The sequence below is a fragment of the Ascaphus truei genome, unplaced genomic scaffold (genome assembly GCF_040206685.1).
Source record: "Ascaphus truei isolate aAscTru1 unplaced genomic scaffold, aAscTru1.hap1 HAP1_SCAFFOLD_338, whole genome shotgun sequence".
NCBI lineage: Eukaryota > Metazoa > Chordata > Amphibia > Anura > Ascaphidae > Ascaphus > Ascaphus truei.
In genome coordinates this window covers 344,245-364,128 of record NW_027456377.1, presented here as the reverse complement: position 1 = coordinate 364,128, position 19,884 = coordinate 344,245, and the positions used below count along the sequence as shown (strand labels likewise).

At 53.4% G+C, this 19,884-nt stretch overlaps 1 long non-coding RNA gene across 1 annotated transcript in view; it reads left to right on the top strand.

Annotated features, from left to right (window-relative positions):
• LOC142483584 (uncharacterized) overlaps window positions 1-19,481 on the top strand; it is a 52,782-nt gene extending 33,301 nt beyond the window's left edge. The window contains exon 3 of the long non-coding RNA XR_012797390.1: window positions 19,420-19,481. This is a non-coding gene — a long non-coding RNA (uncharacterized LOC142483584). The remainder of the gene's footprint in view (window positions 1-19,419) is intronic.
• Window positions 19,482-19,884: the final 403 nt, after the last annotated feature.

Here is a 19,884-nt window from a genome sequence, read left to right as displayed (position 1 = left end):
TGGCTATCCTTATCTTCCTTTGTTTCTATCCCTTGCAGATTTTTACGCTTTTGAGCTTTTTTCCCTCCTATTTCCATTTCCTCCTCCAAGACATCTTGGGGACCTTCCCTCCCCCTCTGTGCATCTTGAAACTCCATACTTTCTGCCCAGCTAGGTTCCACCACACTCAATGACCGTATTTCCCCCTCCCCCGCATCTTTCTGATGCACTGTTCCCGTCTCCTCCCCTCCCCCCACCTCCAGTTTCTGGGCCAATGAGTCCAGGAAGAAATCTTCCTCTTTTTTCTCCACGATATCACTTATAGAACCCGCCAAACCCTCTATTGGGCCACTTTCTACCCTTTCTTCTCTTCTTAAATCCTCCTCATACATTGCTGTTATAGCCGGATCAAGCCCTCCCTCTTGGGAACTCTCCATCTCAAAAATTCCCTGACCCTCAACTGTCTCTTCCTCTTCTTCTAGCACACTGTCCCCTTTAGCTGTCTGGGCATATGTCCTTTTAGTGCACTGCCGTGCCAAGTGTCCTTCCTCTCCGCAAAGATGGCATCTCTTAGGGACACCACAGTTGGCTGCAGTATGTCCCTCTTCCCCGCAATTACGGCACACAATTCCCGTTTTCGTGCAACCCTCCTTTGTATGTCCATAAGTGTGGCAATGCCTGCAATATAGAGGCTGTCCCGGGTAAAACAAAAATCCTCTGTCTCCTCTACTATTGAACATGGCCGGTGGGTGTGTAACTCCTCCCACACATGATGGATCCCGTCTGAACCGTACCCAGAAACGTCTCTTCCCGTTGAACATGCCATACGGATTTTTTAGTTCTTCACCTCCTCTAATCATTTCACAATACCGTTTCAAAAAACACACAATCTCCTCTTTCCTTGCATACGGAGTGTACATGTGAAGTACAAGTGGTCTCTCCTCCAGCATAAAACTTGGGATTACCTTTACATGCAAATGAACATACAGTAATATTTACAGTTGCTTTATGCTTTACTGTGGAGGGTTTTTGTCACTTTTTTACCCACCATAACCTTAATAGTAGTGGTGATTACCTAGTCTAGTCTCAAACCTGCTTTGCCATTAAGACCAACCCCACACTGATGAGACCCATTAAGGTCGAAACAGCTGTGTAGCTGAGCCTGTGTCCCCTTGGCCTTGAGTCATCGTCCCTTCGGGGACTAAAGACTCCTGCTGCTTTTGGGGGGGCACGCCATCTCGAGCTAAGAGGAGTGATCCTGAGCGAGCGGTTCTGAGCGAGCGGATGCGGAAGTGAGGGGCCGGCACCTTTGCCCTGGGACATCGCCTTTACTGGCTAAAGTCCCTTGCTGCTTTTGGGGTGCCGCACCTGAGCTTGAGAGAGCAGAGATGACGTCACAAGCTGGAATGCGCAATTCCATTCGGTTCCTGATCGAGGAGACCGAGAGAAGTCGAGTGAACCTGCTGTGGATAGTGGAGAAGGTGCTGAAGCAATTGATCGGTCTGGACACTGAGAGGATCTTCTGCCTTCAGGATTTCCCTGCACAGGGGATTTATGACCTGACCTGTCATCAAGAAGCGGATGTTTGGTGCACTTTTGAAAAGTGCAAGGAGAAGTCTGGTGACCCGATCTTACATGGCATCAAGGTAATTCCAAGTTTTATGCTGGAGGAGAGACCACTTGTACTTCACATGTACAATCCGTATGCAAGGAAAGAGGAGATTGTGACTTTTTTGAAACGGTACTGTGAAATGATCAGAGGAGGTGAAGAACTTAAAAACCCATATGGCATGTTCAACGGGAAAGGATGAAGTAGGGCTTACAAAGGAAGAGGTTTTGCACAATCAACTTGCGAGGGGATTTGGGCGGAGATATTGGGATGTGAAAGAGGCAAGGGACGGGTATGAAAAAAGTGTGATGTCTGGATTCCAGTTAGAGGAAAGTAAGAGAGGTTTGGAACGTATGGAGAAAGAATTAAAACATATGATCGCATCACTTGAGAATAGAGAAAGGGTTTTTGTTTTTAAATGAAAGAATCTTGAAGTATATGGTTCTTATCTTTGTATGATGTTTTGGTTATAGGGTTTTTTCGTAAAGTTATGTTTTTTTTTTCCCTTCTGAAAAGTTTATCTTTGTGTTTGTATATATCTGAAGGATGAAGGAAGAAAATGTAAATATATTATGTTTTGGTGTCTTTCTAATGTTGGGTGACTGTTGTCACTATGGTGTGTTTTTTTGGTTTCCAAAAAAGTCTGTAAACTTAAAAAAGTTGTTGAATAAAAAAGTTACATTACATTACAGTTGCATTACAGGTAAGCACCATGTCGCCTGTGTGTGTGTGACTGCCCCCTTCCCAGTCTGTGTGTGTGTGTGTGACTGCCCCCCTCCCAGTCTGTGCAAGTGTGACTGCCCCCCTCCCAGTCTGTGCAAGTGTGACTTCCCCCCCTCCCAGTCTGTGTGGGTGACTGCCTCCCCTCCCAGTCTGTGTGGGTATGACTGCCCGCCTCCCAGTCTGTGTGGGTGACTGCCTCCCCTCCCAGTCTGTGTGTGTGTGTGTGACTGCCCCCCTCCCAGTCTGTGTGTGTGTGACTGCCCCACCTCCCAGTGTGTGTGTGACTGCCCCCTCCCAGTGTGTGTGTGACTGCCCCCTCCCAGTGTGTGTGTGACTGCCCCCCCTCCCATTGCACTACAGGTAAGCCCCATGTCGCCTGTGTGTGTGTGACTGCCCCCTTCCCAGTCTCTGTGTGTGTGTGTGTATGACTGCCCCCCTCCCAGTCTGTGTGTGTGACTGCCCCCCTCCCAGTCTGTGTGTGTGACTGCCCCCCTCCCAGTCTGTGTGTGTGACTGCCCCCCTCCCAGTGTGTGTGTGTGTGTGACTGCCCCCCTCCCAGTCTGTGTGTGTGACTGCCCCCCTCCCAGTCTGTGTGTGTGACTGCCCCCCTCCCAGTCTGTGTGTGTGTGTGTGACTGCCCCCCTCCCAGTCTGTGTGTGTGTGACTGCCCCACCTCCCAGTGTGTGTGTGACTGCCCCCTCCCAGTGTGTGTGTGACTGCCCCCTCCCAGTGTGTGTGTGACTGCCCCCCCTCCCATTGCACTACAGGTAAGCCCCATGTCGCCTGTGTGTGTGTGACTGCCCCCTTCCCAGTCTCTGTGTGTGTGTGTGTATGACTGCCCCCCTCCCAGTCTGTGTGTGTGACTGCCCCCCTCCCAGTCTGTGTGTGTGACTGCCCCCCTCCCAGTCTGTGTGTGTGACTGCCCCCCTCCCAGTGTGTGTGTGTGTGTGACTGCCCCCCTCCCAGTCTGTGTGTGTGACTGCCCCCCTCCCAGTCTGTGTGTGTGACTGCCCCCCTCCCAGTCTGTGTGTGTGTGTGACTGCCCCCCTCCCAGTCTGTGTGTGTGTGTGACTGCCCCCCTCCCAGTCTGGGTGTGTGACTGCCCCCCTCCCAGTGTGCGTGTGTGTGTATGACTGCCCCCCTCCCAGTCTGTGTGTGTGACTGCCCCCCTCCCAGTCTGTGTGTGTGTGTCTGCCCCCCTCCCAGTCTGTGTGTGTGTGTATGACTGCCCCCCTCCCAGTGTGTGTGTGTGACTGCCCCCCTCCCAGTCTGTGTGTGTGACTGCCCCCCTCCCAGTCTGTGTGTGTGACTGCCCCCCCTCCCAGTCTGTGTGTGTGACTGCCCCCCTCCCAGTCTGTGTGTGTGACTGCCCCCCTCCCAGTCTGTGTGTGTGACTGCCCCCCTCCCAGTCTGTGTGTGTGTGTCTGCCCCCCTCCCAGTCTGTGTGTGTGTGTATGACTGCCCCCCTCCCAGTGTGTGTGTGTGACTGCCCCCCTCCCAGTCTGTGTGTGTGACTGCCCCCCTCCCAGTCTGTGTGTGTGACTGCCTCCCCTCCCAGTCTGTGTGTGTGACTGCCCCCCCTCCCAGTCTGTGTGTGTGACTGCCCCCCTCCCAGTCTGTGTGTGTGACTGCCCCCCTCCCAGTCTGTGTGTGTGACTGCCTCCCCTCCCAGTCTGTGTGTGTGACTGCCCCCCTCCCAGTCTGTGTGTGTGACTGCCCCCCTCCCAGTCTGTGTGTGTGACTGCCCCCCTCCCAGTCTGTGTGTGTGACTGCCCCCCTCCCAGTCTGTGTGTGTGACTGCCCCCCTCCCAGTCTGTGTGTGTGACTGCCCCCCTCCCAGTCTGTGTGTGTGACTGCCCCCCTCCCAGTCTGTGTGTGTGTCTGCCCCCCTCCCTGTCTGTGTGTGTGTCTGCCCCCCTCCCAGTCTGTGTGTGTGTGTGTATGACTGCCCCCCTCCCAGTCTGTGTGTGTGTCTGCCCCCCTCCCTGTCTGTGTGTGTGTCTGCCCCCCTCCCAGTCTGTGTGTGTGTGTATGACTGCCCCCCTCCCAGTGTTTGTGTGTGTGACTGCCCCCCTCCCAGTCTGTGTGTGTGACTGCCCCCCTCCCAGTCTGTGTGTGTGACTGCCCCCCTCCCAGTGTGTGTGTGTGTGTGACTGCCCCCCTCCCAGTCTGTGTGTGTGACTGCCCCCCTCCCAGTGTGTGTGTGTGTGTGACTGCCCCCCTCCCAGTCTGTGTGTGTGACTGCCCCCCTCCCAGTCTGTGTGTGTGACTGCCCCCCTCCCAGTCTGTGTGTGTGTGTGTGACTGCCCCCCTCCCAGTCTGTGTGTGTGTGACTGCCCCACCTCCCAGTGTGTGTGTGACTGCCCCCTCCCAGTGTGTGTGTGACTGCCCCCTCCCAGTGTGTGTGTGACTGCCCCCCCTCCCATTGCACTACAGGTAAGCCCCATGTCGCCTGTGTGTGTGTGACTGCCCCCTTCCCAGTCTCTGTGTGTGTGTGTGTATGACTGCCCCCCTCCCAGTCTGTGTGTGTGACTGCCCCCCTCCCAGTCTGTGTGTGTGACTGCCCCCCTCCCAGTCTGTGTGTGTGACTGCCCCCCTCCCAGTGTGTGTGTGTGTGTGACTGCCCCCCTCCCAGTCTGTGTGTGTGACTGCCCCCCTCCCAGTCTGTGTGTGTGACTGCCCCCCTCCCAGTCTGTGTGTGTGTGTGACTGCCCCCCTCCCAGTCTGTGTGTGTGTGTGACTGCCCCCCTCCCAGTCTGGGTGTGTGACTGCCCCCCTCCCAGTGTGCGTGTGTGTGTATGACTGCCCCCCTCCCAGTCTGTGTGTGTGACTGCCCCCCTCCCAGTCTGTGTGTGTGTGTCTGCCCCCCTCCCAGTCTGTGTGTGTGTGTATGACTGCCCCCCTCCCAGTGTGTGTGTGTGACTGCCCCCCTCCCAGTCTGTGTGTGTGACTGCCCCCCTCCCAGTCTGTGTGTGTGACTGCCCCCCCTCCCAGTCTGTGTGTGTGACTGCCCCCCTCCCAGTCTGTGTGTGTGACTGCCCCCCTCCCAGTCTGTGTGTGTGTGTCTGCCCCCCTCCCAGTCTGTGTGTGTGTGTATGACTGCCCCCCTCCCAGTGTGTGTGTGTGACTGCCCCCCTCCCAGTCTGTGTGTGTGACTGCCCCCCTCCCAGTCTGTGTGTGTGACTGCCTCCCCTCCCAGTCTGTGTGTGTGACTGCCCCCCCTCCCAGTCTGTGTGTGTGACTGCCCCCCTCCCAGTCTGTGTGTGTGACTGCCCCCCTCCCAGTCTGTGTGTGTGACTGCCTCCCCTCCCAGTCTGTGTGTGTGACTGCCCCCCCTCCCAGTCTGTGTGTGTGACTGCCCCCCTCCCAGTCTGTGTGTGTGACTGCCCCCCTCCCAGTCTGTGTGTGTGACTGCCCCCCTCCCAGTCTGTGTGTGTGACTGCCCCCCTCCCAGTCTGTGTGTGTGACTGCCCCCCTCCCAGTCTGTGTGTGTGACTGCCCCCCTCCCAGTCTGTGTGTGTGTCTGCCCCCCTCCCTGTCTGTGTGTGTGTCTGCCCCCCTCCCAGTCTGTGTGTGTGTGTGTATGACTGCCCCCCTCCCAGTCTGTGTGTGTGTCTGCCCCCCTCCCTGTCTGTGTGTGTGTCTGCCCCCCTCCCAGTCTGTGTGTGTGTGTATGACTGCCCCCCTCCCAGTGTTTGTGTGTGTGACTGCCCCCCTCCCAGTCTGTGTGTGTGACTGCCCCCCTCCCAGTCTGTGTGTGTGTGTCTGCCCCCCTCCCAGTCTGTGTGTGTGTGTGTATGACTGCCCCCCTCCCAGTCTGTGTGTGTGACTGCCCCCCCTCCCAGTCTGTGTGTGTGACTGCCCCCCCTCCCAGTCTGTGTGTGTGACTGCCCCCCCTCCCAGTCTGTGTGTGTGACTGCCCCCCTCCCAGTCTGTGTGTGTGTCTGCCCCCCTCCCTGTCTGTGTGTGTGTCTGCCCCCCTCCCAGTCTGTGTGTGTATGACTGCCCCCCTCCCAGTGTGTGTGTGTGTGACTGCCCCCCTCCCAGTCTGTGTGTGTGACTGCCCCCCTCCCAGTCTGTGTGTGTGACTGCCCCCCCTCCCAGTCTGTGTGTGTGACTGCCCCCCCTCCCAGTCTGTGTGTGTGACTGCCCCCCTCCCAGTCTGTGTGTGTGACTGCCTCCCCTCCCAGTCTGTGTGTGTGACTGCCCCCCTCCCAGTCTGTGTGTGTGTCTGCCCCCCTCCCAGTCTGTGTGTGTATGACTGCCCCCCTCCCAGTGTGTGTGTGTGTGACTGCCCCCCTCCCAGTCTGTGTGTGTGACTGCCCCCCTCCCAGTCTGTGTGTGTGACTGCCCCCCTCCCAGTCTGTGTGTGTGTGTATGACTGCCCCCCTCCCAGTGTGTGTGTGTGTGACTGCCCCCCTCCCAGTCTGTGTGTGTGTGTGTGTATGACTGCCCCCCTCCCAGTCTGTGTGTGTGACTGCCTCCCCTCCCAGTCTGTGTGTGTGACTGCCCCCCCTCCCAGTCTGTGTGTGTGACTGCCCCCCTCCCAGTCTGTGTGTGTGACTGCCCCCCTCCCAGTCTGTGTGTGTGACTGCCCCCCTCCCAGTCTGTGTGTGTGACTGCCCCCCTCCCAGTCTGTGTGTGTGACTGCCCCCCTCCCAGTCTGTGTGTGTGACTGCCCCCCTCCCAGTCTGTGTGTGTGACTGCCCCCCTCCCAGTCTGTGTGTGTGACTGCCCCCCTCCCAGTCTGTGTGTGTGACTGCTCCCCCTCCCAGTCTGTGTGTGTGACTGCTCCCCCTCCCAGTCTGTGTGTGTGACTGCCCCCCTCCCAGTCTGTGTGTGTGACTGCCCCCCTCCCAGTCTGTGTGTGTGACTGCCCCCCTCCCAGTCTGTGTGTGTGACTGCCCCCCCTCCCAGTCTGTGTGTGTGTGACTGCCTCCCCAGACCCCTCCCAGTCTGTGTGTGTGACTGCCCCCCTCCCAGTCTGTGTGTGTGACTGCCCCCCTCCCAGTCTGTGTGTGTGACTGCCTCCCCTCCCAGTCTGTGTGTGTGTGACTGCCCCCCTCCCAGTCTGTGTGTGTGACTGCCCCCCCTCCCAGTCTGTGTGTGTTTGTATGACTGCCCCCCTCCCAGTCTGTGTGTGTGACTGCCTCCCCTCCCAGTCTGTGTGTGTGTCTGCCCCCCTCCCTGTCTGTGTGTGTGACTGCCCCCCCTCCCAGTCTGTGTGTGTGTGACTGCCCCCCTCCCAGTCTGTGTGTGTGACTGCCTCCCCAGATCCCTCCCAGTCTGTGTGTGTGACTGCCCCCCTCCCAGTCTGTGTGTGTGTCTGCCCCCCTCCCTGTCTGTGTGTGTGACTGCCTCCCCTCCCAGTCTGTGTGTGTGTGACTGCCCCCCTCCCAGTCTGTGTGTGTGACTGCCCCCCTCCCAGTCTGTGTGTGTGACTGCTCCCCCTCCCAGTCTGTGTGTGTGACTGCCCCCCTCCCAGTCTGTGTGTGTGACTGCCCCCCTCCCAGTCTGTGTGTGTGACTGCCCCCCTCCCAGTCTGTGTGTGTGACTGCTCCCCCTCCCAGTCTGTGTGTGTGACTGCTCCCCCTCCCAGTCTGTGTGTGTGACTGCCCCCCTCCCAGTCTGTGTGTGTGACTGCCCCCCTCCCAGTGTGTGTGTGTGACTGCCCCCCTCCCAGTCTGTGTGTGTGACTGCCCCCCTCCCAGTCTGTGTGTGTGACTGCCCCCCTCCCAGTTTGTGTGTGTGACTGCTCCACCTCCCAGTCTGTGTGTGTGACTGCTCCCCCTCCCAGTCTGTGTGTGTGACTGCCCCCCCTCCCAGTCTGTGTGTGTGACTGCTCCCCCTCCCAGTCTGTGTGTGTGACTGCCCCCCTCCCAGTCTGTGTGTGTGTGACTGGCCCCCTCCCAGTCTGTGTGTGTGACTGCCTCCCCTCCCAGTCTGTGTGTGTGTGTGACTGCCCCCTCCCAGTGTGTGTGTGACTGCCCCCTCCCAGTGTGTGTGTGACTGCCCCCCCTCCCAGTGTATGTGTGACTGCCCCCCCTCCCAGTGTGTGTGTTACTGCCCCCTCCCAGTGTGTGTGTGACTGCCCCCTCCCAGTGTGTGTGTGACTGCCCCCCTCCCAGTGTGTGTGTGTGTGTGTGTGTGACTGCCCCCCTCCCAGTGTGTGTGTGACTGCCCCCCCTCCCAGTGTGTGTGTGACTGCCCCCCCTCCCAGTGTGTGTGTGACTGCCCCCTCCCAGTGTGTGTGTGACTGCCCCCCCTCCCAGTGTGTGTGTGACAGCCCCCCTCCCAGTGTGTGTGTGACTGCCCCCCTCCCAGTCTGTGTGTGTGTGACTGCCCCCCTCCCAGTGTGTGTGTGACTGCCCCCCTCCCAGTCTGTGTGTGTGTGACAGCCCCACCTCCCAGTGTGTGTGTGACTGCCCCCCCTCCCAGTGTGTGTGACTGCCCCCCTCCCAGTGTGTGTGACTGCCCCCCTCCCAGTGTGTGTGTGACTGCCCCCCCTCCCAGTGTGTGTGTGACTGCCTCCTCCCAGTGTGTGTGTGACTGCCCCCCCTCCCAGTGTGTGTGACTGCCCCCCCTCCCAGTGTGTGTGACTGCCCCCCCTCCCAGTGTGTGTGACTGCCCCCCTCCCAGTCTGTGTGTGTGTGACTGCCCCCCCTCCCAGTGTGTGTGTCACTGCCCCCCTCCCAGTCTGTGTGTGTGTGTGACTGCCCCACCTCCCAGTGTGTGTGTGACTGCCCCACCTCCCAGTGTGTGTGTGACTGCCCCCCTGCCAGTGTGTGTGTGACTGCCCCCCCTCCCAGTGTGTGTGTGACTGCCCCCCCTCCCAGTGTGTGTGACTGCCCCCCTCCCAGTGTGTGTGTGACTGCCCCCCCCCCCTCCCAGTGTGTGTGTGACTGCCCCCTCCCAGTGTGTGTGTGACTGCCCCCCCTCCCAGTGTGTGTGTGACTGCCCCCCCCCACCCAGTGTGGGTGTGTGACTGCCCCCCCCCACCCAGTGTGGGTGTGTGACTGCCCCCCTCCCAGTGTGGGTGTGTGACTGCCCCCCACCCAGTGTGGGTGTGTGACTGCCCCCCTCCCAGTGTGTGTGTGTGTGTGTGTGTGTGTGTGACTGCCCCCTCCCAGTCTGTGTGTGTGTGACTGCTCCCCTTTCCAGTCTGTGCAAGTGTGACTGCCCGCCTCCCAGTCTGTGTGTGTGACTGCCCCCCCTCCCAGTTTGTGTGTGTATGACTGCCTGCCTCCCAGTCTGTGTGTGTGACTGCCTCCCCTCCCAGTTTGTGTGTGTATGACTGCCCCCCTCCCAGTCTGTGTGTGTATGACTGCCCCACCTCCCAGTGTGTGTGACTGCCCCCCTCCCAGTGTGTGTGTGACTGCCCCCCCTCCCAGTGTGTGTGTGACTGCCCCCCCTCCCAGTGTGTGTGACTGCCCCCCTCCCAGTGTGTGTGACTGCCCCCCTCCCAGTGTGTGTGTGACTGCCCCCCCTCCCAGTGTGTGTGTGACTGCCTCCTCCCAGTGTGTGTGTGACTGCCCCCCCTCCCAGTGTGTGTGACTGCCCCCCCTCCCAGTGTGTGTGACTGCCCCCCCTCCCAGTGTGTGTGACTGCCCCCCTCCCAGTCTGTGTGTGTGTGACTGCCCCCCCTCCCAGTGTGTGTGTCACTGCCCCCCTCCCAGTCTGTGTGTGTGTGTGACTGCCCCACCTCCCAGTGTGTGTGTGACTGCCCCACCTCCCAGTGTGTGTGTGACTGCCCCCCTGCCAGTGTGTGTGTGACTGCCCCCCCTCCCAGTGTGTGTGTGACTGCCCCCCCTCCCAGTGTGTGTGACTGCCCCCCTCCCAGTGTGTGTGTGACTGCCCCCCCCCCCCTCCCAGTGTGTGTGTGACTGCCCCCTCCCAGTGTGTGTGTGACTGCCCCCCCTCCCAGTGTGTGTGTGACTGCCCCCCCCCACCCAGTGTGGGTGTGTGACTGCCCCCCCCACCCAGTGTGGGTGTGTGACTGCCCCCCTCCCAGTGTGGGTGTGTGACTGCCCCCCACCCACTGTGGGTGTGTGACTGCCCCCCTCCCAGTGTGTGTGTGTGTGTGTGTGTGTGTGACTGCCCCCTCCCAGTCTGTGTGTGTGTGACTGCTCCCCTTTCCAGTCTGTGCAAGTGTGACTGCCCGCCTCCCAGTGTGTGTAAGTGCCCCCTCCAAGTCTGTGTGTGTGTGTGTGTCTGCCCCCCTCCCATTCTCTGTGTGTGTGTGTCTGCCCCCCTCCCATTCTGTGTGTGTGTGTCTGCCCCCCTCCCATTCTGTGTTTGTGTGTGACTGCCCCCCCAGTGTGTGTGTGACTGCCCCCTCCCAGTGTCTGTGTGTATCAGTGACAGAATGTATACAGACACCAACCCACTCACCCACTCACCCACGTGTCAGTCAGTCACCCACGTGTCAGTCAGTCACCCACCCATATGTCAGGCAGTCAGTCACCCACCCACCCACGTGCCAGGCAGTCTAACGTGTCAGTCAGTCACCCACCCACGTGTCAGTCAGTCACCCACCCACGTGTCAGGCAGTCAGTCACCCACCCACGTGTCAGGCAGTCAACCCAAGTGTCAGGCAGTCACCCACCCAAGTGTCAGGCAGTCTCCCACCCACCCCCCCAAGTTTCAGGCAGTCTCCCACCCACCCACCCACCCAAGTGTCAGGCAGTCTCCCTCCCACCCACCCAAGTGTCAGGCAGTCAGTCACCCACCCACGTGTCAGGCAGTCAGTCACCCACCCACGTGTCAGGCAGTCAACCCAAGTGTCAGGCAGTCTACCACCCACCCCCCTAAGTTTCAGGCAGTCTCCCACCCACCCAAGTGTCAGGCAGTCTCCCACCCACCCACCCAAGTGTCAGGCAGTCAAACCCAAGTGTCAGGCAGTCTCCCACCCACCCACCCAAGTGTCAGGCAGTCTCCCACCCACCCACCCACCCAAGTGTCAGGCAGTCAAAGTGTCAGGCAGTCAACCCAAGTGTCAGACAATCTCCCACCCACCCAAGTGTCAGGCAGACTCCCATAAAAGTGTCAGGCAGTCTCCCATAACCCAGCCACCCGTCAGGCAGTCTCCCATACCCTAGAGCAGGCCTGCACAACTCCAGTCCTCGAGGGTCGCAAACAGGCCAGGTTTTCAGGATATCCCTAAATCAGCACAGCTGGCTCAATTAGTGGCTCAGTCATACTGCGCCACTAATTGAGCCAGCTGTGCTGAAGTAGGGATATCCTAAAAACCTGGCCTGTGTGCGGCCCTCGAGGACTGGAGTTGTGCAGGCCTGCCCTAGAGAAAGTGCAGCGCACCATGATCCAGAGAAGAGGCAGGTCTGGCAAAAATCTATCTTTATTAGAAAGTCATAAAAACAAGGGATGCAACCCCACCCCACTCTGCCACATAACCAGGATGCTGACACCCACCTGATGACGTCAGAGCTACCATATGGCGCCCCCTAGTGACGTCAGACGTCTAGGTCTAAATCCCTGGCAATACAGCATAGAGCTGTCTTGGAGGACTGCAGCCACAGCCACACCTCTCCCCAGACTGAACACTCCCCCATGTGTGGCTGTGGCTGCAGTCCTCCAAGGCAGCTCTATGCTGTATTGCCAGGGATTTAGACCTTGACGTCTGACGTCACTAGGGGGCGCCATATGGTAGCTCTGACGTCATCAGGTGGGCGTCAGCATCCTGGTTATGTGGCAGAGCGGGGAGGGGTGAGTATCAGGGGGGGGTGGTATATATTGTGACTGTTTCTTGTGTTTGGTAGCCTTCACCTTGAGAAAGGCAGTATTTGACTGCCGAAACGTTGGACTTTATGGCATATTAAACCTCCTTTGAGTAAGACCGTGTGCCTGCTTCTTCTTCTTTGTCCGGCTACAGGAAGGGTCAGGAGACAGGGAGGACAGAGGCAGGAGAACCCCATCTGGCTCCGGCCTTGCCTGTCCCTACGAATACAAACATACAACCCCTCACTGAATAACATAGCCCTAACCCCATGTAATAATCCTGGGTGTAAACAAAATAATGGTTTTATGAATATTGTAATGGTTTAATAGGGACCTAGGAGGTGGCCAGTGGGGCTGTTATGTGTATTTGTGTTTATTGTGGGTAGCGGGGGTGGGTGAACGGGGTATTGGCCCCAAGGATGGGTGTTTAGGCCTACCGGGTGGGGGGGTAGTGGGAGGGGTTAACCCCTTCATTACCTTATCGGTATTAACCGCTAAGTTAAAGAAGAGGTTAAGTCATCCCCCAACCTCCTGGCAAGGCCTAAACACCCACCCAGGGCCAAATACCACCTTCTCCCACCCCCGCTACCCACAATAAGCCTGGCACGGGTGTATAACCCCTTCATTGCCTTGGCGGTAATGAAGTTGCCTGTAAATGCATTTTTTATGCATGGGATTCATGCCGGGGGTCTCTGGTGCTGATATTAATGGATATCAGCTCTGGGACACATGCATGTTATTTTCATCGCAGCTTCACCCCACCTTCTTGCCAACTTTTGTGGCGGGACAATTTGGAGAAGAAACAGCAATTTTAAAGTGGCGATCAGCCGCAATAAGCTGATCAGGGCTTATAGAATTGAGCGTGTTTGAAAAACTGGCGATCAGTGCCGAAAAGTGGCTTATCACCGCGCATCTGCAGATTTTATTTATTTTCCGGCAAAACAAAAAACGGTTATTTTTGCTCTAATCGCCATCTTCTCTGGGCTTACTGAATCGCTGTAGGCGATTACTGCATGAGGGCCTTAGGGAGGATTTGTTCCTGTAAAGTACACCTAGTTTGGCATAGGATTTGGATGTCAGGGTATCAATGTGCAACCCAAATGTTAAATGGGAGTTGAACTATATGCCCAGATATTTCAAACCAGTAACAGGGGCTAGGATGGTATTAGAGCTGGTTTTTATCTGAAGCTCTGTCATTGGCAGCTTTAGCAATTTAGCTCTGGTCCCAAATACCATTGTTACAGTCTTGTCAGTGTTTAAAATCAGTTTGTTTTGGGAAATCCAGTTTCAAGTCTCAAAAAATCAGATTGAAGTACGTGTTCAAGGTCAGAGAGGCGAGGGCTGCGTGCATATAGGATAAGATCTAAGGCCTCTCACAATATAAATTCCTCATCTATCCGACATAAGTATAAAATATACTCTACCTAGACCCCTAATACAGAGTTACCCACCTTATACGGGAGCAGATGCCAGACGAGTATAGTAAATGTATCTTATTTCTTTTGCCACTGGAGGGCAGCGTGGAGTTACACGGAGTGGCGCCCGTAAGGACGACGTGCCAGTTAGGCGGAAGGAGACGCGCACACACTTTTATGTGAAACGGATATATTTGGGGAGGGATTTAGGAGTCTGAGTGAGAAAATTGATATTTTGTCACAATGGAAAAATGGAAAAATTAACCATTTAAATATGCACAGATTTTATCCCACTTTTGGAAATTAGGGATGTTGCCTAAAAGTTTGAGAATGCACAAAGTGCCACCCCTGGGCTTTAATGAAGCAGCATTTGTGGGATAAAGGGAACAGCATTCTGTATAAAGGTATTTTGGGCTCGATATAAATAATTGAAGCCAAAAACTAATATTAAGGGGCCTATGCAGAGAGCAGCGCGAACGGAAATTTCGGCGTTTTTTAGCGCTATATGGCTATAATAAGGTTGGAAATGGCGAGTTGAGTAAAAAGCGCCATTTTTTTTTTTTTTTTTAGTAGAACTCGCCGCACGGCTGGCGAGAACCAAAATCTCGCCAGTTTTGAAAAGGGCCGTATGCAGAAAGGCACGATCGCCATCTAGCGGCTGTTCGCACCATTAAAATGGAGAGAAATTCTACAATTAGCTCCGCCAACAAAAGTTGGCAGGAAACTGGAGCTCACCGGCGAGAGTGAAAAGAAAAAAAAAAACGCGCTTTTTTTCAAACATGTTTCACCAGCGCGCATCTCGCCGGTTGAAACTCTCCATAATCAAGCATGATTTTAAATGCAGTTTTCTGACCTTTCTGCATATGGAGATAAAATCACGCCATTACAGGTACAATTTATTACCAATTCCAATTATTTCCAGCGCTGCTCTCTGCATAGGCCCCTAAGTAAATTGAGAATGGAAAAATATTCAGCACAAACGTACAGAATGTGATGTTCTGAGAGATCTTACAGATGTTATCAAATCCCACAATGAATGTATAGAAAATGTCTGTATAGAACGAGTCAAACAAGAATATGCCAATAAAACGTTTAATTGGGAGATACAGGGGCCACAATTCAGGTCAGTTAGCTGGAAGAAGGGAAGCCGGTCAGCCGGTAGAGCCGGTCAGCCGGTCAGCCAGAAGAGCAGGTCAGCCAATAGAGCAGATCAGCCGGTAGAGCAGGTCAGCCGGTCAGCTCTGAGATCAGCATTACTTATATCCCCTAAACGTTGTCCCCTGCATGTAATGCGCAGAACAGCCTACACTGCATATACTGTACATGAGATACTTAACCTTTTCTTTTCGCTCGACTCTAATCTGAATGATTTGCTAATTGGTTTGTAATTAGAGAGATATTTGTAGCAGAATCCCATGTATGTTCTTTTTACCTTTTTAGATACCGTTTTGTGTTATAAAAGATATAACAGATCAGAGGGGCTTCCTGTTTGCACTCGTGTTTTGGCAGAAGTGTATATGTGACCCTATAAATCTCCCTCACACCCGGCTTGGCAGTGTGACACTAGTGCAGCGACCTGGGGAAGAATCACTGAGCTGTTAGCAATAGATACAACGGATAGAAAAGACACTACACATAGGTTGGATTAAAGAGAGTATTTTATTGAAATAATTAATCTCTTTGCTGGTAGGGGCCTGCAGCACATTGCAGAGCGATATAGTAACACGCAGAGCAATGCACTGCAGGCCCCTCTGGCAGCAAAGGAGTGAAGACCAATGCAGGGTGTATAAAGATCTCACTGATAATTCATGCACAAAGGGCAGTTTGTTGCTGTGATCCAGAGGAAGGCGAAACATAACCCCTGCTGTGCAATGGGGGAAAAAAATTCCTTCCTGACCCCATTAAATGGCGATCGGATGGTCCCTGGATCACTGCGCAATGAGATCAGATGGAACAGCACAGATCAGCGTTGTTATACACAAGGGCACACTCAGTATATAGAGATGCGGGTGATGGGGCCCTTGTGCCCCTGTGTATAACTCACCTGCTCCCCCATTCCCCTGCATATCTATCCCATTCACCCCTTTTCCTCCCGCATACCTCGCAGGGCCGGCCGGCCATTAGGCGGTCGCCTAGCGCGCAAAGGTCCTAGGGGCGCATTAATAATCATTATTATTTTTTCCTCTTATTATTTCTAATTTATTTATCTTTTTTTTTAAATTATTATTCTTTTTTTTATCCAGTATTTTGGCGCCCTTTTATTTTTATTTTGCGTCGCGCTGGGGTGCGGTCGCACCCCCTGCAGCCCCGATAGCTACGCCACTGTTTATTTTATTATTTTATTTATCTTATTATTTTTTATACAACTGGGGCACAAATTTTAAGTTTCGCCTCGGGCGCATGAAACCCGTGCTCCGGCCCTGCTCCTTGTTCTCTCTCACCCTCTCACGCCCAATATCCCAATCTCCCTCTAGTACCTGCCCCTCCCGCAGCCTTCCTGATCTTATCTGCCTCTCCTGCGGTCAAACCAACTTCTCAGGGCCCCTAGAATACCCCTGGATCTACGCCCTGGCTCCTCTGCTACCTGCTCCCGGGGTCTGCTGCTCCGCCTAAAAAAGGTGAAGCAGCAGATCTGTCCGCACCTCTCGTATTCTGCTACCTGCTCCCGGGGTCTTCTCCTCCGCCTAAAAAAGGTGAAGCAGCAGATCCGTCCACACCTCTCGTATTCTCCTAGGCCATCGTCCACCACGTCGCCAGACTTGACATCCGCTTCGTCGTCTGCCTCATCGGCCGCCTTGTAGCCCACCTCTTCGCACCACTTGACGCCCGCTTTATCGTATGCCTCGTCGTCCGCCTCGTAGCCCGCCTCGTCGTCTGGTGGCACAAAGGGCACCACCTTCGTGCGTGTCCTGATCTGCAGGAGACATGAAGTGTTTGTAACCAGGGACAGTGATACTCTGTATCGCAAGAGCTCCTGTGCCACTTATACCCCCTCCCCAATACCACGTTATACCGCCCTCCACAGGGCAAATACCCGTTATACCCACCTCCCCAGGCTCAGTACCCAGTTATACAACCCTCCCAAGGCCCAGTACCCTGCTATACGCTCCTCCCCAGGCCCAGTACCCGTTATACCCACCTCACCAGGCCCAGAACCCGTTATACCCACCTCACCAGGCCCAGTACCCATTATATACCCCTCCCCAGAAGGTCATGTTTCTATTTATCAAAAATACATTGAGTTACCTCTGGTTTTCAAGCATGTCCTGGGGGAGTTATCACAGAGACACAGAAACGTCGCTGAGTTTGGTGAGTAACTCCCTTAAACTCTCAGCAGTTGAATTCCCCATTAGGCGCTTAATGCGTTAAAAACAAGCGTTGCTATTTCTCTGCATGAAGTTGCAGGTAATTGGAAGAGTTACACAGTGACGGCTATTTCATCACTCACCTTCTTCCATCGAATCGGTCTTAGCGGTAGTGATCTCAGTATTATTTCCTCCTTCACATCGGATATCCATATCCATTCTTCGCCTCTGATCTGTATGCAAGACAATGCTTTAAGACAGGGTTGCGCAACCTTTTTCCCCTGCTCCCCCCTCCACCCTCCCCACCTTGTCTCCGACGTTCTGATGTAACGACGTCATGTGATATCACGTTGCTATGGCAATGCCACATCATGTGATGCCACGTTGCTGTCTCCAGAAGCCGCCGGAGCCAAGGAAAGGGAACTTACAGAGGCCTTGCGCGCGATTTCCGGCATTTAATTTAAATGCTGTGGGGAAGAGCGAGGGGCCACTATAAGCGCCGAGCCCCTCCCCAAGAAAATGTCGCACCCCTCGATTTGCGCACCCCTGCTTTAAGAGATATTCTAGGACCCTCCAACTCCTCCATCGGACCCTTCCTCATATTGACTGACCTTGCAGTGCTCTGCACTGACTTGCACTGACCTGCTATGGTGCCTCTCAAAATACCATGCTAACTCATTCTGAACATACATGTGTCATTTCTACATGTTACTCATCTTGTATGGGCCACAGACAGCTTTCCCGGGGTCCAGGACTAGTTGCCACCGGGGACACTCACCCATGGGTCGGCGACCTTGCGAGAACCCACCCCCCCAACCTGTTTTCTCTTGCATTGCCATAGACAACAACATTTCGGCCTGCTGGCCTTTCTCAGGTAAAGTGGCTAAACCCACTAAAGCCAGTAAAGAAAGGCCAGCAGCCGAAACATTGTAGTCTGTGGCACAATAAATTATCTTTTTTTATTCAAATCCGTGTGCCCTTTTCCATCAATCATATTGTATACATTGGACGAAATGCCGGTCTTCCCTGAGACTAAGGGGCACCGGTAAAAGTATCACTAATTGTTTTTTTTGGTGTGCAAAATCCCCATCATTTTTGCGTTCTCTTGCTCTGCCCCAATCTGACACACCACCTTGCTCTCTCACCCCCCTCTTACACTCCCGCGTCACCCTTTCCTTCCCCAAAGGTTGTCCTTTAATCAGATCTTACCCAAATTGTCTCCATCTCCCTTGGAAATGTTCTGTCTTTAAACTGTGCGGCTCCTCTTGATCCGAACTTACTTAGCTGACCCCTTTAGGTTTCGGCTCCGAGGGTCTAAAAAATAAGCGACTCCGAAAAGATGTGAAATATGCGCACGGGTCCTAATGGGGCACTGAGGGGGAGACTTAAATACTAGTAAATATAATCTACTGTGCTAACAAATATAATCTATTAACTAACAAATATAACTTATTAAACTAAGAAATATAATTTATTAAACTAACAAATATAACTTATTAAACTAAGAAATATAACTTATTAAACTAAGAAATATAATTTATTAAACTAAGAAATATATCTTATTAAACTAAGAAATATAATTTATTAAACTAAGAAATATAATTTATTAAACTACTGTAAGAAATATAACTTATTAAACTAAGAAATATAATTTATTAAACTAAGAAATATAACTTATTAAACTAAGAAATATAACTTATTAAACTTACAAATTTTATCTATTTAACTAAATAAATATCTATTAAACTAAATAAATATCTATTCAACTAAATAAATATAATCTACTTCAAAACAATACAATAAAAAGCTGGAGAAATGATACGTTAACCAAGCCACAGATGTGATGCCAATGAGCGTTGAACTCCTTGCAGATCCACCGTCAGCTGGTTGTGGCAGAAAATGGTGACATGCAGTAGAACAGAGTGGTTGAGCTGTAGCCACGGCAGTCAGGTCAGAAATCAACACAATATTTTTTGAAATTTAGAATGAGAATGTTCAGTATGTCACATTCTGGGCTCAGACACTGAGCCCTGTCACATGTTAGCAGCTTGTGATAATAGAAAGTATCCATATACTGGGATGTGATAAGAGACATTATAGTCATTTTATACTGGGTCCCATAACCTGCTTTATATGAAGTATCATTTTACACTAATTAGTAGAGATGTTACATTTTGAAAAAATAGAGCTTCTGGCGACAATGTTCATTTTCTCTACAAATGATAAATGAAAAAGTTGGATAAAACGTTATATGTGTGTGTGCGCGCGCAAAGTATTGCCAAAGTGTGGGACAATGATTACACGAATACTAGGGGGTACGGTATAATGGTTATACAGTACATTACATTTGTTTCTCTCTCTGTCTCTCTCTCTTCTCTCCTCTCTCTCTGTGTCTCTCTCTGTCTCTCTCTCATTCTCTGTCTCTCTCATTCTCTGTCTCTCTCTCTCTCTCTCTCTCTCTCTGTGTCTCTCTCTCATTCTCTGTCTCTCTCATTCTCTGTCTCTCTCTCTCTGTGTCTCTCTCATTCTCTGTCTCTCTCATTCTCTGTCTCTCTCTCATTCTCTGTCTCTCTCTCATTCTCTGTCTCTCTCTCATCCCTGTATGATAGGTATGTTCCAACTCTATTTTTTGCTCTTCTTTTCCGTTTGAGAGGAGGGAGTCCCTCACCTCTTCAGCCACACACCAGGAACGCTGGATTGCTTTCAGACGTTCGGAGAGGCGGATACAGTCGTGGATTGCAGGCACTGATTTATCTGGTAAGTACCGCAAACATGCTTGAACAAGGACCGTAGACATTTTATTTGATGGTTTAGATTATCATTGTCTGTGGTTGTTAGTTATTGGTATTAGAGTTTTTTGATGTTGTTACGAATCAAATACATTTTGAAGTAGTAATCCCCTCCGAACTGGGCATTCCTGGCCAATAATGCCCTGGCTGTAAGAGTTGAAGGGCCCAAGCAAAGCCCCCACCTCTATACACACTAACACTGCAGGGGCATCAGAGTGTCTCGTTGTCATGGCAACGGGGGGTGTCACGTGATGTCATTTGTTTAATAAATTATTTTTTAAGGTGTCCCGGTTTTTCATTTTCGAAATCTGGTCACCCTATGTATTTAT